Source organism: Trichechus manatus, unplaced genomic scaffold (assembly GCF_000243295.1).
Source record: "Trichechus manatus latirostris isolate Lorelei unplaced genomic scaffold, TriManLat1.0 scaffold00330, whole genome shotgun sequence".
Taxonomy (NCBI): Eukaryota; Metazoa; Chordata; class Mammalia; order Sirenia; family Trichechidae; genus Trichechus; species Trichechus manatus.
The window spans coordinates 847,302-855,835 of record NW_004444266.1 but is presented as its reverse complement, the minus strand read 5'-3'; positions in this window follow the sequence as shown (position 1 = coordinate 855,835).

Genomic DNA, 8,534 nt, shown 5'->3' with positions numbered 1-8,534 from the left:
TCTCTAAAGACCAGAGAGAGTGTAGATCCATCTTCTGAGACTCTGGGCTGTGTCAACAGTCTGTCCAGGCCCCAGGCAGGGATTCTCGGAATCTTGGTGGGGATGTGTTTATTGATTTGCTTCAGGGAGATCATTACCTCACCTACATGGAGATTTTATAGGGTATGGAAAACGCATCTGAAAAAGACATTTATCCACAGAGACCTTCTTGCTAGCTTTCTGCCCTATCAGAGTGAATTAAGACATTGCAAATGCTGTACCTAAGTATTCCAAAGGCATCTCCAGCTGTGACTGAGCCCTGGTTTGAGAACCATTGGTCCCATGCCTCAAGTTACCTAGAAGAAAATGCAGCCTGCGAGAAGGAGGACAAAGACTGGGAGAGAAATTAGCAAACACCCAGTTAGCAAGGTAAAGTAAGTTTGTGGCTTGTGAATGAGCACAACATAGACTGTCAAACATGATGACATTTTTAGGGTGCATGCTGTGATGAATGAGGCAGAGATGCATTTCTTTAACTGAAGATTATGTCCTTTAGGTTGGGGAGGAGGATGAGAAGATACTACTGTTTCCTTTCAGCTCCAAGAGTGTGTTGAACAATCTGTGCTGGAGACAGTCTTTGAGAGCAATCTGGGGGTTGAAGGATGTGAGGATTTCAGTCTGGGTGAGTGTGATTTCTCACTAGAGGTCTTTGTCTCCTACTTTAAACACTTTCCTGCCATTAAGCAGCCACCAGGTGGTGGTAAGCAATCATGCCAATGGGGCCCCGAGAGACTCAGATGGCTGCTGTCCTCGACCCCTTCTAGACTTGTACATACCTCCGCTGCCTGTCATCCCAATGACAGATGAATCGGCACTACTCAAATGGTGTATTGAGACAGGCTTTAAAGTAACACTTAATGTAAAAATCTAAGGTGGTTTTTGATACCATCTATTTAATTCTCTTCTCTTGCATGTTTATAGCTTCAAAATAAAATAGTACTAGCTTCTTTTACCTTTTAAGCCTATAGGCTACACTTGAAATTTAAATCTAGCTAGCTTTCCATTGGATTTAACCTCAAGGGTGTAGGGGCAATAATAATACCAAGGTTAAAGCCTAGCTTTGGCATCAGACAAATAAGAGGTCAAGTGTCACTTATGCTGTTGCTGTTGTTGTATGCTGTCGATTCTGAGTCATAGTTACCCTATAGAACAGAGCAGGACTGCCCCCACAGGGTTTCCTAGGCTGTAATCTTTATGGGAGCAGATCACCAGTTCTTCTCCCCAACGGAGCCACCAGCGGATTTGAACTGCCGACCAAGCAGCCGAGCGCTTAACCACTGTGCCATCAGGGCCCCTTTCAGTTACGCTACTCACCAGCTACGTGATCTTGGGCAAATTACTTAGCTTTTGCAAACCTCTGGCTCCTCATCTGCTACAAGGCATCTGTGAGGCTTCAAAGAGATAACGTAGGTAGAGTGCCTAGTACATCATGGTCATTACATCTTTGAGCTATGATTTCTCAGCCTCTCCCTCTCTGTTACCTGGGGTAGAACCTCCAGAGGTAAAGATGCCTGCTCTTAGCACACTAATCCTCCCCCCAGTACTTCACAAAGGTAAAATAAAGAAAACAAAGCCCTGTAGAATGTATCTACTTTCTCCCTGAATTTGGAAAGAGATCTTTTCCCCATTTCTTTTTGCTCCCCACACAACAATAATCATCTCCTTCTTAAATGGTTTGAGCTTACAGACTACTCAAATTAAGGAGACTCTGTGGTTACATAGAATGTACAATTTTTATTATTAAGAAGGGAAAGAACACCCATTGAACACCTACTATGTGCCAGGCAATTATGCTAACTGCTTTTACTTACGTTTCTACATTTAATCTTCACAATCATACCGCACGGGCAAGTAAGAATGGCTAATTTTATCATCCTTGATTTGTAGTAACAACTACCATTTATTTTGTGGCTGCCATCTGCCCATATGTCACACTGTTTAACTTAATCCCCATAATGCCTCTGCAAGTGATTTCCTCGTTTTCAAATGAGAAAACAGGCTCACACAAGTTACGAGTCGCCCCCTGTAACACAGAACACCGAATGTTCAGATGCTCACTTATTCAGCCTGTTGGGCAGAGCTGGCTTCGGTTTACGAAACGACTGATAAATGGCGCTGTGGTGACTCTCCCTAGTTACGAAAGGAAATATGTAGCATTCATTCACTTTGTCTCATTGTGAAGTGTCCCTTCTCCTTCCACCACTCAATTCCTTCCTCTCTCCCTCATGCCTCCCACCCACCTTAGGGTCAAGCACACCTTGCTGGAGGCCACAGAAGAGATTCGGAAAACCATGTCTGCAGCACAGGGGATGGGTTTTTGTCCCCGTGCCACCATGGACATGTTTCATTCTGTGTGGCTTAAGAGCAAATGCGAGCCATCTATTAGAACCCAGTCCTATTTTTGGATAATGAGATTTTAAAAAGGTAATTCATATTCATTGTAGGACATTTAGGTACCTCTATCTACTTCACAAGGTTGTTGAGAGAATTAAGGCCAATGTATGCAGAGTACTTTGCACATTATCTATTAGATAGTAAATACTGAATTAATATTAGTTATCATTCTAACTATTAATAGGTGTTTTATTTGAATATAGATATGGCTGATGCTTTGAAAATTTTGTCAACTGTAAAACATATTATTTATTAAAAACAGTTACATAAAGAACCAGCGCAACCCTAGTCTAGCAGAGCAAACAGATGAACATGACATAAATATGCATATAAATGTAATATGTTTTAATAAGTAAAGATTTCTATACCATCTCTAAATGAAATGATAATTGGGCATGTGTAGAAATCAAAGATCACAAAGGATATGCCACTTATATCAATGTCTCCAAATTAACTGTGAAGCTTCAGGGAACAAGGTTGGTTAAAGACTTCATTGCGCTATTGAATATATAGAGTAGGGGGTCAACTGTCAAATAAAGCATGTAGGTATTCTTTGTAGGGAAGGTTGCCTAGAGCCTAGATTCAACAATAAGGATGTCATTCCATATTGTTTTTGAAAAATCTCTAGCATCAATGGTATATACATATGTATAATTCACATATGAAATCACAGATACAATCTATATGTATTTTTCTTATGTAAGAAATTTTATATATAAAAGAAATTATATATAAGAAATTATATATGTATGTACATATATACGGATAGATGTATACACACACATATATATACACATGAAATACTCCTTAGAAAGTCACATCAATATTTGGTTATTACAGTTCAGACCGGCAGCCGACCAGGTCCTCATTCGGCCTCCACCACCCACCACCTCCACCTGTGGGATCTTAAGTCTCAGTATTTCCTCTCCTGTTTCATCATAGTTTTTCCTCATCCGTAAAGTGAACCAGTCACGTGAGACTCTCAAGTTTCTTCCAATTCTAACATTTCCCAATTGTATCACTGCATTGAAATATTTGGAAATTAATCTTACATGTAACTATTATTCTCAGCCTAAAATGCCAAATTTACTAGATTAGAAGAACATTCTTTTAACAACTCCGTGGGGGAATTATCTTGTTTCTTATGCACTTCTCGGAATTATTAACTGTCACTTTGTTTAAAAGTCTCTTCTTCCGCTGTCAGCATCCTTTTTGTCTCTTTTGAAGCCTCTGTAAACGCACTTTGAATACAATTCAACCCAAATAATTTCTTTTGAGAACAGTAAAAGGAGCAGACATAAGTAATGAAACTTTAGCTCTTCATTATAAACTTTAGCTCTTCATTCATTATTTGTAAGAGCAAATAAATATTTTCAATGATTATTAGAGTCATAGTACCATGTAACATTAACTGATTGCATTCATTTAGATTCACCAGAAAGACATTTATAAGAGGATTTTTCAATTACTGTCAGATTAGAATATTTTACTGAGGGAGTATTTATATGTGATCTAGCGATCAAGGAAAAGTGGTGATACATTTGAGTTATGATTTTGATAAGGCATGGAATTAACCTTTACATGATATTTCTAAGCAAAATAACTATATCCCTAACTGATTTAACATGTTTTAATTTGTAAAACAAACACAATAGTATGATATAGTATTCAAAGTAAGCCCAGTCCGGAATGAGCACATTTCAGTATTGTCACATTTGCTTCAGATTTTCTTTCTCGGTTGTGCTTTATTGTTTTGAACGCCTACAATTCCTGACTGATCCTTCCAAATCACAACTTTCATTTCACTTATTAAATGTTAATTAATAATGACTTTTAAAAAAAAAACTTGTTGACTTCTGACTATAAAATCAGAATTTAATTGCTTTAGAAAACTTCCAACTGGTATTTAATGATATAACTATGACTAAACTAGCTGTAAGGTGCCTAGTCTCAGATTTAATTATCTACTGAAGGAGTTAAGCAAATCCCGTTGAATGTCTAATACCAAAAAAACCATTGCTGTCAAGTCAACTTCAACTCATGATGACCCCATGCATGTCAGAGTAGAACTGGGCTACGTAGGCTAGTCAATGGCTATATTCTCACAGACGGAGCATGGGTGGCACAAGTGGCTTGTGATTGGCTGCTAACTCAAAGGTTGGTGGTTCAAACCCATCCAGTAGCCCCACAGAAGGCCTGGCAAACTCCTTTCGTGAAGATTATAGCCAAGAAAACCCTATGGTGTAGCTCTACTCTGTAATACGTGGGGTTGCCATGAGTTGGGGGCCAACTCAACAGCAGCTAACAACAATCTTACAGAAGTAGACTTCCAGGCCTTTCTTCTGCAGCACTTCTGGGTGTTTTCCAATTGCCAATCTTGCAGTTAGTAACAAAGTGCAAACCGTTTGCACCATCCAGGGAATCTGCTGAATATCTAATATGTGCTGGGAATTACGGCAGAGTCTCAGAATACAAAAGGTGGGTCACAAGTCCTTGTCCTTGGACTTGAAGGCAGGAGGGGACAGGAAAACTGGTGATAGGGAACCCAAGATCGAGAAAGGACAGTGTTGACATGTTGTGGGGTTGTCAACCATTGTCATAGGGCAATATGTGTACTAACTGTTTAATGAGAAACTATTTGTTCTGAAAACCTTCATCTAAAGTACAAAAAAGAAAAAAAAGAATTATCTATGTGAGATCAAATTGACAACAGCAACTCAAAAGGTTTGCTGGGAAGCCTAGGGGACAGTGAGTTGAAGATAATGGTGATGGAATAATTTGAAAAAGGATAGTGAGAACAGCAGCACAACTGGAAGAATGTAATCGATGTCACTGAATTGTACATGTAGAAACTTTTGAAATGGTGTATCTTTGGCTATGTATATTTTTACCAAAAAAAATAAAAAATAAAAAGGTTCTCCAAGGTTGAGAAGGGAGAGTGTTGACATGTCGTGGGGTTGTTAACCAATGTCATAAAACAATATGTGTACTGGCTGTTTAATGATAAACTATTTGCTCTGTAAACTTTCATCTAGAGTATAATTAAAAAAAATAAAGTCCTTGTCCTTTAAGTCATCTTGTAGACCAGCTCTGTCCAAGAGATATAATGCCAGACACATATGCAATTTTAAATTTTCTAGTATCCATATTTTAAAAAGAAAAGCAGATGAGATTAATTTTACTATATTGTATTTAGCACAATATATCCAAAATATTACATTGCAGTATGTAATCAATATGAAAATTATTAATGAACTATTTTATTCTTTTTTGTACTCATTCTTTAAAATTAGGCATGCATTTTACACTTGTAGCACATCTTCGTTTGGGCTAGTCACATGCGCCTGGCTGTTAGGTGTCATCGAGTAGGTTCCAACTCATAGCGACCCTACGTACAACATAATGAAACACTGCCTGGTCCTCTGCCATCCTCACAATTGTTGTTATGCTTGAGTCTATTGTTGCAGCCACTGTGTCAATCTTTCTCATTGAGGGTCGTCTTCTTTTTCACTGATCCTCTACTTTACCAAGCATGATATCCTTCTCCAGGGACTAGTCCCTCCTGATAACATGCCCAAACTATGTGAGAAGAAGTCTTACCATCCTTGCTTCTAATGAGCATTTTGGCTGTACTTCTTCCAAGACAGATTTGTTCCTTCTTCTGGCACTCCATGTAATATTCAGTATTCTTCTTCAACACCATAAGGCAGAAATATAATAGAATTTTAGATCGTTTACTACCCAATTTAATACTAGGCTTTCTAGGAGTAACGGTTGTTGTCATCATCATAACACAGAATTGTCACAGTAGTGGGGCAGAGGCAACATGGCACTATACACAGAAGCACCACGCCGTCCTTCCACAGCAAAGACCCAAAAAACTAACTAAAACGGAGACAAACGTCAATCCTGGAACCCTAAGTGTCAAATGAAGAGATAAAGAACTCAGCCAAGCACCAAATGGAATAAGGGTAAGACACTACACAATAACGGGAAGCCAGCACAACTTGTACAAGGCAAGGTCATAGAAGCTTTATAGACACATCCAAACTCCCTGAGGGACCGAATGACTGGGCTGAGGGCTGTGGGGACCATGGTCTCGGGGAACATCTAGCTCAATTGGCATAACATAGTTTATAAAGAAAAAGTTCTACATTCTACTTTAGTGAGTAGTGTTTGGGGTCTTAAAAGCCTATGAGTGGCCATCTAAGACACTCCACTGGTCTCATCCCTTCTGGAGCAAGAGAGAATGAAGAAAACTAAAGACAGGAGGGAAAGATTAGTCCAAAGGACTAATAAACCACAACTACCACGGCCTCCACCAGACTGAGTCCAGTATAACTAGATGGTGGCCAGCTGCCACCACTGACTGCTCTGACAGGGATCACAATAGAGGGTCCCCGACAGAGCTGGAGAAAAATGTAGAACAAAATTCTAACTCACAAAAAAAGACCAGATTTACTGGCCTGACAGAGACTGAAGAAACACCAAGAGTATGGCCCCTCGACACCCATTTAGCTCTGTAATGAAATCACTCCTGAGGTTCACCCTTTAGCCGGAGATTAGACAGGCCCATAAAACAAAACGAGACTAAAGGAGCACACTAGCCCAGGGGCAAGGACTAGAAGGTAGGAGGGGACAGGAAAGCTGGTAATAGGGAAGGTCGAGAAGGGAGAGTGTTGACATGTCATGGGGTTGCTAACCAATGTCATAAAACAATATGTGTACTAACTGTTTAATGAAAAGCTAGTTTTTTTTCTGTAAACCTTCATCTAAAGTACAATAAAAAAAAAATTGTCTGGTAGTCGTAAAAACAATAGCTAACATTTGAGTGCTTAAAATGTGCCGGAACTAATCCAAGTGCTTTACATAGATTGCTTCATTTAATCCTCAGAACAACCCTGTGAGGCAGGTACCATTATTACTATCTCCATTTTATAGTTAAGGAAACTGAAGTACAGAGATTAAAGAAATTGACCAAGGTCACTCAGCAGGTTGGTGGCAGGGCAGGGACTCAAACCCAAGCAGCCTGGCTCCAGAATCCATTCTCATAACCCCTACTCCCCATTACTTCCCACCCACACCTTCCCAAATCTCCTTCACAAACAAGCAACATTCAAAGATAGAATGAATGATAAGGAACCTTGTTTCCGTCATCTGGAAAACAAAACGTCCGTATTTTAAGAGACACACACAAGTCTGTGGCTGACGGTGTTTTCAGTGATGTGACCCTGAAGAGTGGTGTGCTGTATTCTGCCAGCATCCTCAAGCACACTTAAATTGGAAAAGCAAATGTTTTAACCCTTTCAGGATTCATGTAAGTCACCTGCCTTAAAAAAACAAGCTAACAATGTATTGTTTCAGAAACAGCTGTTGTCCACATAGATCCTTTGAGTATCATGTTTATACCAAAAACAAAAAAACCAAAAAACCCCACCAAACCCATTGCTGTCGAGGTGATTCCAACTCATAGCGACCCTATAGGACAGAGTAGAACTGCCCCATAGGGTTACCAAGGAGCAGTTGGTGTATTCAAACTGCCGACCTTTTGGTTAGTAGCTGAGCTCTTAAACAATGCACCACCAGGGCTCCATCATGTTTATAGTCTCTGCCAAAACAGAATGAGGGGTAGGATAGATGTGACATAGTCCAATTTGTGTCTCTAGTAACTAGTTCTTATAGAAAAGTGGCAGATACCTTTCATTTCCTAATATACCTTTGGCTTTGCTGGATTCCTCACCAAGCTTTCTTTACTTGATATGTAGAAACCTCTGGAAATAATTGTGTTAGTTCAGCCCGTAGGACAGCACCTAACACATAGCCGCATTCAATTAATATCTGTGAAATGAATGCACAATTCTGGCTGCAGTTTTAGAACACTGCCTGAACAGTAACTTAATTACAATCCCAGAAACCTTTAAAAGGGACAACAGCTGAACTGCTAGCAAGTTTGCCTGACTTTTTATTAGAAAGTCAAACTACCGCAATTATACGTTGAAAATTATTCAGAGTAAAATCAAATCAACCATGGGAATCCCCACAGCTACTTCAGAGGTCTGTCCCAAACTACGGGACACATACTCTCATCTCCTTCTCCTCAC